We start from the raw sequence: 19392 nt of genomic DNA on the forward strand, positions 1-19392 counted from the left end.
TCCCCCCACTTACAATTTTGAGGATAAAAATATCTACCCTACTTAGAGTGAGGCAAGTGTGGAAATATACATGAAACCACCTAAAAAACTGGGAAACATGCACAAATCTACAGTACTATTACTAATTTTTAGTTGTAAGTGTAATTTTGCGTACTATGATATCAAACCTTAGGACAGTCTGTTGTTTCAGACATTTTATTAACTATTATGTTAATTATTATATGTTTATATACAATAAACTTGAAATCTTCCAAGTTCTGTTAGCACTCTTCTGATTTTTATCAATTCTCCAAATTATAACAGCATAAAAACCACCTCATGTGTCAGAGGTCTGCCAAATGTCAACAAAAACAATGACACAAGCCATGGACTTATGTTATTAGACAGTCATGATAGAAACTGGACGAAAATAACCTAACTGCTCATTGAACAAGTGGTATGACTTTAAAGCAGTCATTCTCAACACCATGTCAATTTTGGCCCCGTGGGGACATCTGGTAGCATCTGGAGACATTTCCAATTGTCACAACTGGGGTCAGGGCATCTGGTGGGTGGAAAGCAGTCCACAGGATGGCCCCCATGTGTCAATAGTGTTGTGGCTGAGAAACCCTGACTTCGAGTTTTACTGCCTGTCTTATTAAGACGGCTATAATACAAGAATATGCTGAAAAATCTGACACAAATGCGTTCATCTGCCAGGACCCAAACTTAGTAACAAATGCTATAAATATTGCCCAAACCCGCTTCTCTCCTTCTGAGTCAGTGAACTACAGTCAGAATTTGCGAACCGAATGCCATGACTCAAAGGAGCGCATTACTAATCACAAGAGGAATTGCGCCCAACGCCTAAAGGAGGCAGGCGAAGGAGCATCTGGTCTCCACAGGAATAATGCTTAGGAAGAGTGATGCTTACAAATAAAGTGGGCAGAAAGCAAGCTGCTGCTAGGGCCTCAGAAGCTAAACACCCATTGGTGGAGTCCTATCGGTTCTATTTCAATCCAGCAGGACCCCTGCCAAAGGCATATTCACAGATGAACTGACACACCAATCTGCACCTTGGAACGCCGAGGACAAGCGTGGCTGGTGTTAGGCAGGGAGGGGGTCATAAATTCCACAGAAACAATAGCCTGGCTTTTGCACCGTTCATCACCTAAGGAAGCCAACTGATTACCAGGAGGGTCTCACACTCACACCTGCTTTATAACAAATTCTAACATCTGCAGCATGACTTTGGAAATGTTTGGTCAACCACGGGTCATGAAATTCATTTAATCATTTGGTGATCAGTATTTTTCAAAGAATAGAATAGAAACAGAGAGGAGTACAGAATAAAATAGGACAGAAAATAGAGAATTGCCTCCCAGTAAAGGTAAAAACTGTTTAAAGAAATTAAATCCTCGTCTGTGCTTGTATGTCTGCCTGTATAAAAGGAAAAAAAAGTGTGAAAAACAATGACTTAAAAAACCACAAGTAGCAGAATCACACATCTGTTTTAATAAGATCCAAGGACAAAGTCTAGAGAGTCTCAAAATATTTGCTCCATCACTGCCCCAGGCAAACACCTGAGCTAAAGACAGGACGAGATGAGCCATGGTCAGCATGCAATCCTGGGCCACACAAGCTGGGCATGTGGTCCTCACTCTCCTTCATTCTACAACTTAAGAGAAACTCACTGGATGTTCAAATTCTTCAGAGGATAGTTAAAAATTGCCCCCCACCCTGAGCACCTGGGTGGCTCAGTTGGTTAAGCATCTGTCTTTGGCTCAGGTCATGATCTCAGGATCCTGGGATGGAGACCCCATGTCAGGAGCCCTGCTCGGCAGGGGAGTCTGCTTCTCCCTCTCCCTCTGCACCTGCCCATCCCCGCTTGTGCTCTCTCACTCTCTCTCAAATAAATACATAAAATCTTAAAAAAAAAAATTAGTCCCCCAAAAAGTTAACTAAAGACCTGAGTCTTGAAGGATGAAAACAAAAGAAAGGCTTTCCAAGGAACAGAAAAGCAGTTTCGAAGACACGGACACTCTGTGATGGCGTGCTGAGTCCCTAAGTGACTGACTGGAGAAAGACCTCAGCTTGCTCAGGAAAAACTGATCAAGGGCAGCAGGGCCTGACCACTGGTGTCAGGGGCAAAGTTTAGAGACGGGTGAGGTGGGAGAGGAGGAAAGGCTGGGAGACGCTGACACTCATGAGCCCATCATCACCCCTCCCCAGGCCCCCGCTGTCCCAGAAGCACCGCAGTGTGAGCCACCTCCTAGGGACACCTGAGGATACGGTCTGGAGAAGGATCCCACAGGAGTCCGCACCTCAAAGATCAGTGTGGGGGCAGCACTGGCAAAGGAGGAAAATGTTCTTAGTGCGGCAGGAACCCGGAAGTTGAAGTGACATGAAGAGTTCCACTCACCATTCAACATGAATGTGCAGACCCGCCTATGTATCTCCCCCTCTGTCCTGAAACTACGAGGGAAACAAAGGGAGGTATGATCTGATCCCATCCCCAAAAGGGCTTCTCAGATGGCGTAGGGAGCGGCTAATTACCAACATGAACAATTTGTAGAACCAATAAGCAAGTTTATGACAATTTTAACAGCATGGAGTTTATGAGCAAGGTGGTGAGACCAACAATCCCACAAATATTACCGGTATGTCACTGGAACGTCAGGGAGTTGAGAGGCCCAGCTACATCTGGGACATCACAGAAACTGAAAATATTTCAGTTTTGTTTTGTTTTCTTTTAATCACCTTTTCAAGCAAAATTACAGAATATAGTTTAAAGTAAAACAATCCTAGTGAAAATAATAGCTTTTTCTTATTTTTCTTTTAGAAATTATCAGAATCCTTCATACATTTCCATCCATGTTCTTTCCAATGTGTTCTTTTTCTTTATATATATATATATATATATATATATATATATATATATATATGCGCATCCAATGTTCAGTCCCACCCTTTTCTCCCAAGTCTACTTCAAATCTCATCCAAAATTTGGCCAACATCCTTGCCTCTATAGACCTCGAGCAGTACATTCAGTGGCAGCCAAAGATTCACAAGATTCAAATTTGCTAGCGTGACTTTTCAATAACCTCTCTGAAACTTTTATAAACAGGAACCCTTCCACAAAAAGGGAGTTCAGGCTTGGGTGAGTCCTTCCCAAGCTTCATTTAGAAACAGAAGCCCTTGCATGGGAACCCGGGCTGTTAACCACATGGCTTCTCAGGGACTCGGGGACCAGCAGGTAAGGCACGTGCAGCGGGCACCAGAAGCAGGCACCGCACTCCCAAACCCCGATCACGTTCTGTGACCAAAATAGAACATGGTAATTGTACCTAGTGATTCTTGGCAAAACCTTTCTTCATTATACACTGCTCCATTTAAGTTAAAAAATGAACAGGCTTAAACCACACATTTTTTTCCCCTTCATTTGAGTAGGCGCTTTCCTCGCCCTTGTAAACGTGCAGCTCTTCTCCTGCAGTTCAGAGAGCAGCCGGCTGGGAGGGCTCCGTTCTGGGGGCTTAAGGCTACAACAGAAGCTGTCCTGGGGTCCGCAAGTAAAATTAAACCAGTCGTTGCTGAACTTCTCCTTAAGTGATAGGATTATTCACAACAAGCCTAGTAAGAGTTTAGCTGGCAGAAAACTTTCAGGAAAAGAATGAAGAGCGTTAGGTATAGTTTAAATTGCATAATTTAGGGGCGCCTGGGTGGCTCAGTCAGTTACGCGTCTGCCTTCAGCTCAGGTCGTGATCCTACGGTCCTGGGATCAAGCCCCACATCGGGCTCCCTGCTCAGTAGGGAGTCTACTTCTCCCTCTGCCTCTGCTGCACCCCTTGCTTGTGCTCTCTCGCACACTTGTGCGCTCTCTCAAATAAATAAAATCTTTTAAAAAATAAAATTGTATAATTTACAGGAATTTGCAATTTTGGGGATACCTAAAGTAGATGGGACACACAGAGGGAGGGGAAGGATCTAATGTGCCCTGAACTGTTGTGTGCCAAGGGTACCCAGAGCACAAGAACCCCAAAAGCTTGCAGGATCACCCCTGTCACCTCCAGGGATCAAATAATTTCATCGAGATCACTAAGGGGTCAAGGCAGGAATCCAACCTGGAAATTTTTAATATTAACATATGCATTACATCAAAATAATTTTAAATGTTTCTATACTTTTCCACCTGAAATTATCCCATTTTTTTTTAAACAAAGTACAAGTTAACTTTCAGACTTGTCTTCTAGATCATTTGTGATCTATGTTCTTTTCATAAAGAAGCACTAAAAAAGTCTTTCTGTGGAGGCACCCTTTTTTTCCAGGCAGCAAAGGCTTGCGCAGCTGGGAATGGGGCCAGGGGGAAGAAATGAAAAACTGAACTTTTAAGTGAGCTGAGGAGCTTTAAGGTTACAATGTAGTTTTTCCATTTTACTGCTTTACAAAAAACACCACACAAAGGAAAAATCTGTTTTCTTGGTGGTGTAAACTTCATGGTCACTATCCTAAATATCCATTGGAATTTAACATATACCTCTTCCTGGGGCACCTGGGCGGCTCAGTCAGTTAAGCCTCCGACTCTTGGTTTTGGCTCAGGTCATGATTCCAAGCCCCATGATAGGCACCTCACTCAGCGGGGAGTCTGCTCAAAGATGCTCTCCCTACTCACGTGCATGGGTGTGCTCTCTCTCTCTAATAAATAAATAAATCTTTAAAAAAAAAAAAAAAAGAATATAGTTCCCCAAGGCTGTGAGAGTAGGACAGGTGACCAAGACCAAGGGGGGGAGGGGTGCAGAGGGAAGGGGCACTCAAGACCACAGAACAGCCAAGTGGCATCTTCCCGAAGCTTCAATTTCATCTAATGCTAAGTAATTTTGTAATTGCTTCAATAAAGTATTATATCATGAAGTAAAACATAAAATTTACATGTTTAAGGTAAAATATAGGAGTCCGACAATATTTAGCATTTGTATCCAGGACTTGAGGCTCTAACAATAAATAGACACCCCCCCCCAAAAAAATTCCTGCTTTCATGGAGCTTTTATTACATGGAGCAGGGATAAACAACAAATAAGAAAAGTAAATAAATTACTATAAGTTGACTAGAATTTTAGCCAAAAAAAAAAAGAAGGGGGATGGGCCATGTGGGGGAGGAGTGCTGTCATTTTAGAATAGGGAGAAGAGGAAGGCCTCAGCGAATGGTGACATTTAAGCAGACTAGCAGGACAGAGGCCACATGGATTCTGGGGAGAAGACACTCAAAGCAGAGGACAGAAGTACAGATGCCCAGAGAGGTGGAACAGGCAGGCAGTATGACTGGCACAGAAGGGGTCAAAGAAGGGGCAAGGAGCCAGAGAATGCAGCCCAAAGGGACATTTTCAGGCCACTGGCTTTCGCCTTGAGATTGGATGTCATGATTAGAGGGTGGTGACTACAGAAGGCTCATCAAGGGGCATATTTCAAGAGGACCACTGTGGCTGCCCGGTGTTGGACTGTTGGCAGCTTTGTGGAAGCTGGGCCAGGAGGTGGTGGGCGGGGGGGGGGCGGCACTTAGGCTGATTCAGGTGAGAGCCGATATGGGCAGGACTTGGTGAGAGTGATGAGGAGTGGTCTGAGTCCGGATACAGTGGAAGGGAGGAAAGTGGGCCAAGAGGATTCCCAGGTGGCTGGGCGGGAGTGGTGACAGGTCAAGAAGGCCGCCATGATTTTCATTCTGGAAGACTGGGAAGGCACAGCAGAGGCGGCTTAGAAGGAGACAAAGAGTCGGGTTTGAGATGTGTGCTGGACATGAAAGTGGTAATACTGAGTGGACAGCTGGACGCAGAAGACAGCGTTTAGGGGAAAGGTGGGCCTGAGCTACAAATTTGCTACTCCTGCATATGAAGATGGTATTTAAAACATGAATGCACGAGCTCTCCAAGGGAGTAAGCACACAAAGGGAAGAGATGAGGCCTGAGGCACTCCCACATGAAGCGGTCAAGGAAATAAGGAGACGCGCACACGAAGGAAACAGAAGAACAGTCCGTGAATCCAATTAAGAGGAAGCCAAGAGAATAGGCTGCCCTGAAAGCCAATCAAAAAATGTAATCCAGGGAGGAGACTGTGAGGAAGTGCCAAATGTTTCTGAGGATCCAAATAACAAAGACTGAGAGATAACAGAACCCTGAACCCAGCAACGTGGAAGTTCATCCGTGAACCTGACCGGCGTGGAGCGGCGTGGAGAACCCGGGGTTGGACTGAGCTTGAGGACGAGGTCAATGAAACGGAAGACGGTGAACGGCAAGAACTTGCTCCAGCTTTACTGCGATGGGGACAGAGCAACGGACTGGAAGCTAGGAGGACAGGAGGACAGAGGGATCCAAAAAAGAGTGGTGGTTACTGGTGTGTGTCTGTCTGCCCGCCTGTCTTCAGGAGAAATCGCAGCATGTCGATGGAAATAATTGAGAAAATCGGGTGTGATGGGGAGAGGGGTTATTGCTGAAATGCTGTCCTTAAGTAGCCAAAGCAGAAGGACTCTCCCGCAAGAGGAGGACCCAGCCCCAGAGCACCCACCCTGTACTATGAGAGAAGCTTGAGAAAAAAACATTTGAGAACAATATGTAAGATGTAGTAGGGCGCCAGGACGAAAGGGCGTTAACTCTTCGGGAAGCTGCTTATTACTGTGTCTTCTTATAATTTCAATTTTTCCCCTAGAAGTCACGTGGCGGGGGGCAGGGAAGGGCAAGTAAAGGTCTTTGCTAGGCACCAGTTATTTCCAAGGTATTTTACTGTTGTTTTGTATTTCCCTTGTCTGGCTGTTTCTGATGCATTTGTGACCATCCTATCAATGCTAAACAGAACACACCTGCACACACACACCTATACGCCTGTGTACTCCTTGAGTTTATGTACACTCTCCATGAAGCTTTTTTCTGTTAACTTTCACTGTCATGAGTGTTCCTGGTTTATGACTGGGTATAATGAGTCCTTTCACTTGTCACTTCACCTTCCAGGAGTGGCTACAGAGGACCTGAAAATATTTTCATTCTCTCTGCCCTGCTCTAACAATTTTGCTACTACAGAGATGTGTCATGGTCAAGTACAAAAACAGGATAAGGAGCATTTTCACTTTCCAATGTTGTCCTAAAGATAGCCGGGATTTTTAGACGTTATTTAAGTCTTAGGAACGCCCTGGACCAACTCCTTCCTGTAGCACCTACGACAGCCCTTTCCTACAGTGAAATGATAACTCGGTCTATCGCTTTATATGTGAAGTTTATCTTTCCAAAAGCGCCTTGCATTACCTTGGCACTGAAGTAGAGCCCATCTGCTGTTTTTCTGTTCCCTTCCATGCCTCCCTCTATTAAGGCACAGAACTAACAAATCCTAAACAGTCTTCTATCAGAGTAGGATTGGGGGGTGGGGACTCTTCATCTAAGGCTGAACCAGGAAGATTGGCAGATTAAGTTTAATCAAAGCTGTCTCATGATCAGAGGTTAGCACAGCACAAGTGCACCTAAAATTCTCTCCGGTGATAAATCGACGGGACTGATGACCCCCCAACGGAGTGTATGGCTTTGAATTTCACTAGAATACAAGAGAGACAAGTCTTGTCTCCCACCAGAGCTTTAAGTCTGTCTGGTCTGATAAGGAGATAGGGAAGTAAATGAAAGAGAGAACGGAAGGAGAGGGAATGGACGGGGTGCATGTATAAACATATACATACACACGTACATACATATATATACACAGACATGCCTCTACCATTCACAAAGAAAGAGCAGTACATACCAAAGTATTTCCAATTCAAGAAACAGCTTGTCTAAGGAAGGCGCTAACAGGATACCCGGTAACCCGTCCCAGCTCAGCGACTAACCATCTCGGTGACTTTGGACACGCCACGTCAGTTCCATGGTTTTCCAGTTTTCCCATTTGAAAATTGTCTAAGGTCCCTTTGCAGCCTGACAATACTGTGGGCTATAAATAGCTGACAATAGTGTATAATATATTCCTGGGACACTGACGTTACAGCCTCCTACCGTTTATAAACCTGTTTTAGATAGAACTGAGTCATAAAGACACTCGCCCTGCCATCACCAGAATTCAAACTATTCCAAACACAATGTTGCATACTTGTATGTGTCAACAGTCAGAAATTCAGGATTATCTCCTACATTATTACTGCCTTTCACCATCTTTAATGTTGCTATTATTTTCAATGCCATGCCTTTTTTTTTTTTCTTGAGTCCTCCTAACAAAGCCATTTGTATCTTGGCCTTTACCTAAGGTACACTTAACGTTAAATAAAAAATGCAGAGTATCACTTAAAAAAATTTTTTTTAATGTCCAAAAAGATCTTGTTCTACATGTTCCATTAAAAAAAATTTTTTTTTAATCTCACAGTGGAATTAAGGGGTCTCACTAACCCAGTTTACCATCTCCATGTAAATGAATCTTACAAGTGGGCCAAACCTGGAGGTATAGGAAAGCGTCCCATCTGACACTTAAGAAGCGTGTGTTTCCTTTTCAGACTTCCCGGTGTTCTTCCCACATCCTCCCAATATCTATGGTAAAAAGAGGTTCTAGCGACCTTGCACTAACTTTAAATCTCTTAAAAAGGGAATATGTCTCTTCTCAAACACAACTGTAGACCACACCAAGACAGAAATATCTACTTTACTTAGTGGTTAAGTGAGGGACCACTTTGGAAGGATAATGTCTTGGCAAGGGGCCCAACTCTTATCTTGCACGTCCAGGCATCCCTGAACCGGCCGGTCTAAGGAGAACCCTTTGCAAGTGACTCCCTCTGCACTAAAATATTGAAAGAAAGGTGTTATCGACTTGCATTCAAAACACTATTTACAGTCTGGTTGGTTTGGACTGGAGTCAGGGGGTTCTTCCACAGACTTGAGTTTCTGTCTACAAGCTCTGGTAAAAATCAAAGTAGTTGACAAGTATTAATCTGACTAGAGGAGAAGACGGCGCTCTCTGTCAGAGAAACCCTTTCCAGGTCCAAAGGAGAAGAAATAAATAAAATGTTACCGATGTTTCTATTAATTCTAACCTACCCGAACAGCCCTCACCACTGCCTCATCCCAAAAAGACATTTCAGTAAAGGAAGTGAAGGAACTGACAACGCACGCCACATCCACAGAGAAGAGACACGTTGAAAGACACACATTGCCTGTCCTAAAATAACTCATAACCCCATTATGCTGAAAGAAAGTAAAAACTGTAGGATCCCTAAGTGTGACAGAGGGCCACAGTGAAATACTTCAACGTGTTAGGAAAAAACCCTCGCAGCTCTTCAGCAGTACCCCTACTTTCCAGAAATTCTATAAATAATCTTCCAAGTTACAATGACTTCAAAAAAGCTTCCTATTTCTGTCTCTCCACCTACCAATTTTCTGAGAATTACATGCTTGGCCAAATTAACTTAAAGCTGAGGAAGTACTAGGCCAAGCCAGGGTTCCTCAATCCCGCTGATAAGCTCCGGATCCAGACAAATGCCTAATGAATGAGCAGCTTCTGAGGGGATTATGACATGAATCAGTCATTCTTCTTGAACTAGGTACCCCCCCAACACACACACACAGATTACAAGAGATTTCATTCTTTTTCAGAAAGTTCGAGACAAAATTTAAGGACAAACATTAATAAGCAGTGAACGTCAAATTACGAGCTGAAAAAGAAACTCTTAAACCAAACAGCTCACTCAGCTCAAAAACTAAGGCCTGATGAAGTTATATAATAACCAGGAAACTACAAAATACAATCTGCCACATTTTAACTTCCCTCTGTGCCCTAAAGAAGTAACTGGTACAGATAAAGTAATAGTCATTAAGGTTTTAACATGATCAGACTGAGAAATGGTACTTCCTTGAGCCACGGGGAAAAATAAATCCATACCACAGGCCATTAGCTTTTGGAGAATTAATTAGTAAAATGGGGGTGGGCAACCATATGAAATCACCAGTTGGTGTTAGAAAGCATACACACCCTCAGATTTGAGGGTAATCAAGCCCTATGCAGCCTGAGTACAAAATAAGGTAAAACAAAGAAAAGGTCAGAGCACACGAAATATTCCCAAAAGCAGTGTTTCAAGAAACATTTAAATCTCACATATAAAATTAAGTCTCAACTCCAGCAGGGGGAAAATAAACATTTATAAACCTTACCTTTGCCAAAACTTTGGACGTAGCCAGTGTTTCTCAGGCTCTTTTAATTAGTAGAAAAAGTTTCACAAAGCCAGGGTCTCTATACAAATCCACAAGCTCTCTCTTCTTTCTGCCCATGGTAAGGCAGGAAACGGCGCTGAACACTTCAAATGCTCGGCCGTTGAGAGCTAAAAACAGATCCTGTGCAATGCTGGATATATTTTTGTCTGCTAGCTACACACCCTCCTCATGTTCAATTTTTTCCATTGGTGGAAGAGTACGATGCACACTTAACCAGAAAGTGGTTTTCCATGGGCTGCCTGAAGCGATTAGCCAGGACAGCCTGCCATCATGCCTCGGAGCCGCCAGGCTCACCCATGACTGGGCTGCTGTTGGACCCACATTCCAGAATGACCACCGACGTTCCATAGGAACGCGGCCCCAAAGTTTGCTGAATAAAGGTTTACTCACTTGAAGGGAGCCTCAGCTGCTTTTTTAAGCCTTTCGGCAGCAAGAACACACACCTACCATCCTTGTGTTTGGAGCGGTAGTAAACATTCTGTCTCCAAAACCACAGCTGGAATGTTACGGTCATAAAAACCCTGCCTCAAGAGCAGCCCTACAAAATAATTTTGTGATTTGCAACATATCAGGAGCACACTTAACTCCGTGTTGCTTGCCGGAGTTCTTTCATTGAGAAGTTAGTGGAGCTGCGGTGCCCCACATTGGAAGTGCCTGTTATGCCAACAGGTCGCTATTTTATGAAAAATAAGCACGAAACTGCCTTTTAAAAAAAGGGACAGACCAGACATTCCAGTGTTTTGAAGTCTTTGGCTGTGTCTTTTGATGAAAGACTCTCAATTTAAAGTATACCAACAGGTAAAGCGACAGTTTCAAATCGTTTTGTATTAATTCTTGGGAAAGGTGTGCTGAAAGGGAGAACAGGAGTACATCTGTGTAGTTTTTCATTTTTTAAATTATAGACTATAGAAGAAAACAGCTGAAGCAGAAGTGTTCAAGTTATCCTGGACAAACATATGACCACACCTTTTTAAGGTAGTATTTTCACTATTTTTAAAATGTGAATGGATCTGTGTATGCAACTGACAAGATTCTTACTTGATATTCAAGACCAGGCTGTACCACAGGCATTAGAAGCTTTCAATTCCTTATCTTGCATGAAAAATGAATCACTACATACGCATACACACATCTACACATAAGAGAACATACACGAACACATAACTTTTTTCCCCACATAGGTTCCATGTAGTTAATACCCGCTTGAAGATACACTTTCTAATCTTAATTAGCAAATAGTAAGAGCCATTACGTAAGGTCATCTGTCCAATAGTTACCAAAATTAGTCTAACCTCTACAAAACTTTCTTCATGAACACAGAACCAAACAGGTTTTAGTGTTGGAGTACACCTGAAAAATTGCCTATTCCAACCCCCTCATTTTACAGATAAAAAAGAGAGGCTTTCAGTGACTTTTCAAGGGCACAGAGCTGGTCGGCAGTAAGCAGCAGAGCCAGGACATGCCACTCAAGTAACCACAACCCCCAGGACTGAAGTCAGAAGGTTGCCACGGAAGCCAAGTCACATAACAGAAAACATGGGGATTCCCAAAATGTTAATTTGATGTGTGTGTGCACGCACACACATGTGTGCCTCTGTGTGTGTGTGTGTGTGTGTGTGTGTGTGTGTGTGTGTTAAAAAATACCCTGGGCTAGCTCAGTTGGTAGAGCATGCAACTCTGAATCCTGGGGTCATGAGTTCAAGCTCCACGTTGGGCATGGAGCCTACTCAGGGAAAAAAAAAGAAAAAAAGACCAGGGTAAATACAGAAGAAGAAAGAATGCTAAGTCATCAAGCAACATCATTTCTGTTACTAAAACAAAAGTAAAATGAAGTATCAGCCAGCATAAAAGAAGTAGTTTCTTGAGACAGAAGAATTACTCCTGAATATAAAGGGAGAAAGTGGAGAATTACGGAAGAAGGAAGTTTAAGAAGATGTGCTTCTCAATGTGAAAAATGTATCAGAAAAACAATGAACTATGTGGAAATATTCGCATCCCCTATTCTAGTCCTGCCTCTAGATTTTTTTTTAATGATTTCATTTATTTGAGAGAGAGAGCATGCATGCATGAGGGGCTGGGGGAGAACACAGGGAGAAGGTGAAGCAGGCTGCCCGCTGTGCAGGGAGCCCCGCATGGGGCTTGATCCCAGAACCCTGAGATCAGGACCTGAGCCGAAATCAAGAGTCAGACTCTTAACCGACTGAGCCACCCAGGCGACCCCCCGCCTCTAGATTTTAAGACAATTCTGACCCTTTGATGTATGTTATATGTAGATCTGCTGATGCCTGTAAAACTGAATTATCTCCAATATTCCTCAGACATTTCCAGGGGGGTTGCACTGTCTCATTCCATTTTTTAATCACTGAGGTCACCCAAATAACTTCAGTTCTATGGGTGGATAAAGTCCCTTGGGGTTTCAAACTACGTAAGATTTTTTAAATTCTTTAAACTTTGCCCAACTACAATAAAACACTCTCGATTTAGTACTCCATCCTAAAATTACCAAAGCCAGCATATCTCCAAATCATAAAACCAGACTTTATCTTTTTTTTTTTTTTAAGATTTTATTTATTTATTCAACAGAGATAGAGACAGCCAGCGAGAGAGGGAACACAAGCAGGGGGAGTGGAAGAGGAAGAAGCAGGCTCATAGCGGAGGAGCCTGATGTGGGGCTCGATCCCATAACACCGGGATCATGCCCTGAGCTGAAGGCAGACGCTTAACCGCTGTGCCACCCAGGCGCCCCAGACTTTACCTTTCTAATGCTTCATTCTGAGATAATAACATAACAGGACATATGTGTTAACGGGCATCTAAAATTGAATTTCTTGGCAAAGATCTCTAAGAATTACATAAATTACTACTTAAGGATTCTATCCTCAAACATACAATGCAAAAGGACACATAGAGAAACAAATACAGCAACGTGTTAACAATTATAGAATTCTAGTGGTGGTGGTGTTCACTGTACAATTCTTTCAACTTTTCATATTTTTTGCAAATTCTCTTAACAAAAAGTTGGTGGAAATGACATATGTACACACACACACACACACACACACACACACACACACACACAGAGTCAAGCTCTCATAAACAAAAAACAGAAAAGTGGTTGTCAAGGGCTGGGGGGAAGTTTAGGGAGAGGCTGGTAGAAACTGTTACAGGGGCACCTGGGTGGCTCAGTTGGTTGAGCATCTGACTCTTGATTTTAGCTTAGGTCATGATCTTAGGGTTCTGGGATCAAGCCCTGTGTTGGGCTCCATACTCAGTGCTCAGCAGGGAGTCTGCTTCTCTCTCCCTCTCCTTCTGCCCCTCCCTCTGCTCCCACTCTCTAAAATAAATAAATCTTAAAAAAAAAAATTGTTACAGATGAGTAATGTCTGAGGATCTAATGTGAAACATGGTGACTACAGCTGTTAACACTATACTGTATAACTGAAATTTGCTAAGAGAATTTAAATGTTCTTTCTCACACAGGATAAACAGTGAGGTGACAGGTGTTCTTAATTAACTGGATGGCGAGAATCCTTTCACACTGTGTATATATGTCAAATCACACTGTACACTTTAAATATCCTACAATTTTATATGTCAACTATACCTCAAAAATGTGAAAGTTTTTAAAACTATCATGTTTTTAGTAAAACCTAGTCTTAGTCAAGACTAAGCAAAAATTGTTACTAACCTGATAACCAAGGACGTGAATATCTTATATTCCACTATCACATGACTAATCATAATTCATTAAAAAAAAATAGGCCACAAAGTATAGCGGAAATATCCCAGGCTTCAAAATCAGTAGATCTGGGTTAGCAATTCATCCTAGTGACGTTAGAAGCCTTCTGAATCCCAGTACCTTCATCAAAAGATGGGGTTGACAATAATACTGCCTATCTCCAATAATAGATAAGGATGTAGTAATCGACAGTTACAAGAAAAACAGACCTTAAAATACATTTTTTAAAGTAACATGAGAGAACAGACGTCTCTGCTTAAAATTCAAGAAACTCAACTCCTTCCGTATTCTCCACCTTTGAGAAAAAACACACAATTATATGAACAAAATATCCCACCAAGCATTTTTCTTTATTGATAATCTTCAGTCAATTCTAAGCATTTCATCTGGTAAAAACTTAATATAGTTTGTTAAATAATGAATTTATTGTTAAATAATAAAGGTTAAAATGTGTATTTGTTGCTAAATATATTATTAGTTGTTAAATAATAAAGGTTAAAAATATAAATTATCTCTATCCAAAAAGGATTCCAAAATACTAAATAACCTCTCACAAATATAAACATCCACATTCAATGAAATTAACAAATGAGCAAACAACTTCACAATACACTCGTGCTTGAAAAGAGCTTTAGTCTGCTCTTCCTGATGGGAAAAGCAATACTTCACATACTGTGGACTAAAAAAACATGGGACAGGAGCAATGCCATTGCAAAAATATCCTAGATGAAGGCAACACTAGAAGAAAATAAAGTGTGTGAAATACTCATGTGAAAATCATAAAATCCACAGAAATAGTACCCAGGGAGGTGAATTTTCTCCCCATTTCATCAAAAGGGAATCATTTTAAAAGTCTTCCAAACCAAATGCTTCCAAATGAGCCCACAGAAGACAGTGAGAGCCTGCCTTGCCAACCTTCGTATCTAAAACTGCGCGGTTGGAAGGTTTTACCTCCCATGTGCCACACTGAAACCCCACGCGTGTGAACAACTGGCAGGTGCAATTCTTTCACCACCTCGTTGTTCCCAGCTCAAGGCCCATGCTTCCGGGTTCCCGCACCCTGACCTCAGCCCCTGCTGTGTGATACCGGACCCCTCACTGAGCCTCTCAGCTTCTTAATCTGTAAAATGGGGATAATATTACCTGCCCCGTAGGGCTGTTGTAAAGATTAAGCAAAAATAATACATGCAGATTGTTTGACACAAGGCCTGCCTGAGAATGCAATCTCCATAAAGCAGGGATTTTGTTACAAGTGTTTACTGCTAAGTCTACTACTGTAGGGGCACCTGGGTGGCTCAGTCGGTTTAACGTTTGCCTTGGGCTCAGGTCATGATCCCAGGGTCCTGGGATGGAGCCCCATGTCAGGTGGGTTCCCTGCTCAGCAGGGAGGCTGCTTCTCCCTTTCCCTCTGCCCTTCCCCTGCTCATGTTCACTCTAATAAATAAATAAAATCTGAAAAAAAAAAATAAGTCTACTACTTTAAAAAGCGCCGGGCACCTGGTGAATACTCAAAAAACCAATCCAGTGAGTGAGGGCAGGGAAGGAGGGGAGAGGACGGTGATGGTGAATATAAAAGGAGAAAAGTGTCTGCTGCAATTTTTTGTCAGAGCCTCTAAAATCCCTTTATTGAAAATACGCCAACCCGCGTGTCATCAATGCCCATCAAGCAAAACTTTCACAAAGTGTCTGCTTGAAATTCCCCAGCTGTTCTCCTGCAGTGTTTCACCTTCCAAGCTGCTTTGGCCTCAAGAATGTGTCTAAACAGCATCAACCATGCATCCTTAAAATCCACAGTCAATTCTAGGATAATTCAAAATGCTTTACTAGCATGGTGTGTATTGCTTTAAAACCAGAACACACCTAAATTTCATAATTAAGCTTTTTTCTAAGTGTTTCAAAGGCATCAACTGTGTAAAAAATATTTTAATGGTGTCAATTGTCATGAAAATGACATTCTATGGAATAAATATAAAGTCTAGGTGGGTACCTTATATTATATAATAAGCAAGTCCCAAGAATTTAACCAAATGACCAATTAATTACTTTTGCAAAAATGAGCAAATATGCATTGACATAAAAACCAAGATTTAAAACAAATTCTTAAGTTTTCTTTTTTTTTTTTTTTTTTTTGAGAGAGAGAGAGAACACATGCTCACACAAGCAGGGAGGAGAGGGTGGAGGGAAAGGGAGACAGAGACTCTTAAGCAGGCCCCACACCCAGCATGGAGCCCAACCCAGGGCTCAATCTCAGGACCCTGACATCATGACCTGAGCCAAAATCAAGAGTCAGACATTTAACTGACTGAGCCACCCGGGTGCCCCAATAAAGTTTTCCTTTAAATGGACTTTTTTCTATAGGTCATTATATCGAAATTAAATACACTTTGACTATTGACAATTATTGATAATGTATAAAGTCCTAAATCTGAAATTAAATAGAATGGTTTCTAAGAAGAGGTAATATTTATATATAAGTGATAAAAATGTGTATTAAAAAAAATTATGCTACCAAAAATAAAACTACAAAATGAGCTTCCACCAAGGTAAAATTAAAATTTTCTGAAGAAAAAAATCATTTAGAAAATACACTCATAAGGGGCGCCTGGGTGGCACAGCGGTTAAGCGTCTGCCTTCAGCTCAGGGCGTGATCCCAGCGTTATGGGATCGAGCCCCACATCAGGCTCCTCTGCTATGAGCCTGCTTCTTCCTCTCCCACTCCCCCTGCTTGTGTTCCCTCTCTTGCTGACTGTCTCTATCTCTGTCAAATAAATAAATCTTAAAAAAAAAAAAGAAAAGAAAATACACTCATAAATAATAGCCACTAGACGTGTTTGTTTACAACATTTTTGAAGGGCTCCACTGGAACATTTAAGAAAGTGTAAGTAATCTGTCCAGAATTAAATGTAATCAATTAAAAAGTATTCTATTCAGCCTCTCACACCACACACAATATTTTCTTTTTATGGACTGAGGTGAAATCATTTAAGCTGAAAGGTTCCTAATCAGTTTAATTCAGAGAATAATTGAATCTGAGTTTTCTAAGAGCCCACAGAGGTCATCCAGCTTCTAATTTGAGAACCTCCTACGGTATCCTGACAGATGGGCCACTCTCTTCTACGCAAACACACTGAGTGATGGGAAGTTCACAGCTCCATTAGGGAGCACATTCCATTGTTAAAAAACCGACTGATGGATGAGAACTCCTTCCAGAGACTTTAAACCAGTCATCCTCAAAATTCCACTAATTAAGTCAGTCTTTCTGTCATTATCAACACATACCCTACTCCTCTCTTCCTCCCAACCACCCTCCAAACAACAGACAGAAGTCCAATTTCACGGCTCTTCCCCTGCTCTTTCTTCTAGTTTATCTGCACAGTGAAGCCAGAACCACCCTTACAGAACAGAATAAAGCAGCAAAACCAGACTGTATTTTTCACCGAAAATCAAACATACAAAGAAGAGAGTCCTAAGACTTCAGAGTCAACAAGTTTACAGGCCCTCATCTGTTTTTGCCACAAAGTCTTGGAAGTGTCGGGCGGTCCACTGGAGAAGGCAGAATGGAACCTCATTCCACAGCCCACATGCATATGCAAATTACACACTGCTCCCATGTCACCATTTCACCCATCCAGGAGTCCCACCGGCTGATCTTAGGGAAGACGAGTCAGTGTGCTGCTGAAAGAGAGGAAATGACCTAAAACAAAAGCAAAAATGTTGTGTCTGAACACAGAGGGAACACTTTACTGCCCAGGTTGGCAATCACACACACACCATCAGGGCTGTTGAAATGCATGAAATGACAGAGGCCAGAGCACTATATTCTTAAGAAACAGAAGCCATTTGTTTGCAAATTAGGCCTGCACAAGTATTCTTCGGCACACACACAAAAAATGCTCTGTTCTATTTTTCTGGAAACATGAAACTCTACAAAAATATCTTTAGTTTTTCCACTACTAATTCAGAAGTAGACAGAACTTTTCCAATTTTCTCCTAATTCTACTATAATGAAAACAAATGAAGTATATGAAACATGGTACCTGACACTCAGCGCTGGGAAGACACGAAGGGGTAAAAGCTGTGGTGGACCAGCCCACACGGGCCCCATCCCATGTGGCCAGCAGGAACCCAGCCCTCCTGTCCACTGCCACCTGGGGATGCAGAACCCTATGTTGCCAGATGAACCGCATTTTTAAGAATCACTGAACATGTTGCTTTTATATCAAATTTTCACTTTTTAAAGGTAGGCAACTAATTTAAATATCCTTAAAAGACTTGTCAAGGACACATTTTGCAGGCCCAACAAAGCTTATCCACAGCCCAGAAGCAGCCAGAAGCCTACCAGGGTACACTGTCTGATGGACATGGTAAAACACAAACAGGAAAATTGTAAATCCTGAAAAAGGTTTGTTTAAAAGCAAGCAATCAGCAGTCCCAACTTCCTGCCTTCAGAAAGCTAAATCCTGTGTCTCTAGGAACATACGTCTCCACACAACCAATGTGGCCAAGACCATCAGATAGCCACACGGGATTTCAGACAGGGCTGCTTCTATGGAAGACAGGTTTTAACGGGCCGCACAGGCCACGGCGGCCCCTTTCCTGTGGAGTAGAGAAATCCCTTCTCCAGGAATCTTGATCTATAGTCCAGCAGCCTCTGGACCCACATCCGTGCAGGGGCGCCCCTCCCGTTTTCCCCCCAGCTCCTAGGTTTCTCATTGGTCCTCGCGTCTCATCGCCCCTGCTCCCTGCTCACAGGACACGCTCTCAAGAGCATCCCCATGCTCCCCACTAAGCTTACGACTTTCTATGCTAAATATTCCACCCCTTCATCATTACAAATGGGACGTTATTTCCAAACACCCCTAAACACGGTCACTGTTGCACAGATACTAACATCCTTCTTAGATCTAAGGTACAGAAAGAGAGAGAGAGAGAGAGAAAGAGAGAGAGAGAGAGAGAAAGAAGGAAGGAAGGAAGGAAGGAAGGAAGAAAGAAAGAGAAAGAAAGAAAGAAAGAAAGAAAGAAAGAAAGAAAGAAAGAAAGAAAGAAAGAAAGAAAGAAAGAAAGAAAAAGAAAGATGGATGGATGGAAGGAAGGAAGGAAGGAAGGAAGGAAGGAAGGAAGGAAGGAAGGAAGGAAGGAAGGAAACGAAAATCATGAAGCCCTGTGCCAGGAGTGTTACATGTATTTTCATAATTCTCACAGTAATCCTCTTTGATGTGTATTATCAGCACTACTTTGCAGAAGGAGAAACTGAGGCTAAGCAAAGCCAAATAATGTGTGGACGGGCACAAGATAAGCACAACTAGAAAACGCAAACCAAGTCTGTCTGATACCAAACAATGCTGCTGTACATACAGGAAATGGCATGGGTTTTATCACTATGACAACTAATTAAAATTATTAATAATCATAAGCAAGCTTTTCTTTCTGGTGACCTTGGGGACTGGCCTGTTTTCA

General features: G+C 42.3%; 1 protein-coding gene across 6 annotated transcripts in view; it reads right to left on the bottom strand.

The window, feature by feature from the left end:
- TIAM2 (TIAM Rac1 associated GEF 2) overlaps nt 1-19392 on the bottom strand; it is a 218698-nt gene that overhangs the window by 113371 nt on the left and 85935 nt on the right. Inside the window, exon 1 of one of the 6 annotated variants that reach the window (XM_057310931.1) lies at nt 10587-12016. The exons of 4 other annotated variants lie outside the window; for them this stretch is intronic. The gene's annotated coding sequence lies outside the window, so the exon portion shown is untranslated. Of the gene's footprint in view, nt 1-10136; nt 10567-10586; nt 12017-19392 lie in introns of those variants that run through there. One more of the 6 variants, XM_057310929.1, reaches the window with a different exon arrangement.

This window comes from Ursus arctos, unplaced genomic scaffold, assembly GCF_023065955.2.
Source record: "Ursus arctos isolate Adak ecotype North America unplaced genomic scaffold, UrsArc2.0 scaffold_13, whole genome shotgun sequence".
NCBI classification, from domain to species: Eukaryota; Metazoa; Chordata; class Mammalia; order Carnivora; family Ursidae; genus Ursus; species Ursus arctos.